Below are 1,664 nucleotides of genomic sequence, written 5' to 3'. Positions count from 1 at the left end.
CTACGTCTTGTTTTCTTTTCATTTATATTCTCGTTTTTTTTTCCGCTTCTACACGCTTTTTCATGCTTGTTCTCTTTCCCTCGACACCACCGACAGGGCCCGAAGACGACCGGCTATGCACACAAATTAAAACGACCGGATTGATCGTTGCGCTTATGAATCATCGTCTATCTGCGTCACACTCGCCATATCCGGCACCTGGTATAATATGTAGGTATATCTGGATTCCTTGTGTAATCTAACCCTGCATCTAACAGTTCGACTATATTCCTCTCGACGCCCTGCAATATATACGCATATCGGAGGAATTTCAATCGAGGCAATGCGTGATCAAATTATGCATGGACAAATTGTCCTTGGTTTGCACCGTGAGGAAGATTGATGCTTGCAGTGATCTCTGATCTCCCATTATAACTGATAACAGGATGCTAAAATATCCTGCCTAAACCAAGACTACAGGCAAAGTCCGCCAGGCGCATTATCTATACAGTTTTCGGAGATCAAGGTCCGTCCGTATCAAATTCGCAAATTGGATACCGCCGTGGCATCAGCTGCGAAAATCTCTCCATGTATATATGCACGAATTTGATATAGGTACGCGAACACGCGCGGGGCGTCGGAGACATCGCGCATATTTGTACGTGGCCAAATTAAACGAAGTGACGAGACGAACAAACGGACAGGGGGAGGCACCGATATTTCACCTGTAATTTATCACTCGGTTAGGCGGCCGATACAGACTGCCGAGAGTCGAAACCCTGAGTCTGGGTCCTAGGACCCGAGTAGACCCATCGTGCCCAGCGATATCCAACGAGGTGAGCTACGGGGCAAGGCCCGGTTCGACCCTCTCCAGTCCTCATTACCACGCCCCCATACTTCCTAGTAATTATCTGGTGGTTCGAATTCTTCAATTTTTAAATCCGAACCCGATGCCCCGAAAACGCATTCCCCAAATATCATAATAGATATAACATGGCAGATATATCTGTCAGTACCTGCCCATAAAAAGGCCCGGATCATTTCGGTCCCGTAATCGCTTAACCAACAAACCTTTTACTTTTCTTACGGTTTCACAAGATTTTTCAGGGGGTTTTCTAGATGAACTTTACCGCGCATATAATACAGCTCTTCTGTAGGGGGAGGACGACCGAGGAAGGCCATTAGAAAAAAGGGTTCAACATTTTCGAATTGAGTAATAAAAACAGCTGGAGTTAATTATCGGACAATTTCCTTGATGTTACGGATGGCTCCAAGACTTCTCTGATTTAACCGTGGTGAAAATACATATTCGTTCAAAGTGTATAAGTTACGTTCAAAAAAGTTTTCAGTTTTCAATTATAGTCTGATAAATTGGAAATTTTTTAATGCACATGCCATTCTGTTACAGGATTTTTCTTCATTTTCTTAAGCCAAAGTTTTTATCTGAAACGTGGAGAGACCTGAACATCATTGAAATAAGACCATGAATTTTTAGTGACGAATAGATTTAGATGAACTTCAGAGAATCCGTATCTACGTTCATGGTTTCCTTAGTTTGTTATAGATAGCCTGAGAATTGACTTATCCAAATGATATAATTACGATGTAACTGATCCTGTACTTTTCTCACCCAAAACTTTGACTCATCCCGATGCTCTCAAATCGACTTTCCACGATCGCGAATG

This window comes from Neodiprion lecontei, chromosome 1 (genome assembly GCF_021901455.1).
Source record: "Neodiprion lecontei isolate iyNeoLeco1 chromosome 1, iyNeoLeco1.1, whole genome shotgun sequence".
In the NCBI taxonomy this organism is placed as follows: Eukaryota; Metazoa; Arthropoda; class Insecta; order Hymenoptera; family Diprionidae; genus Neodiprion; species Neodiprion lecontei.
The sequence above is the reverse complement of the archived record's forward strand: the minus strand, read 5'-3'. Positions refer to the sequence as shown.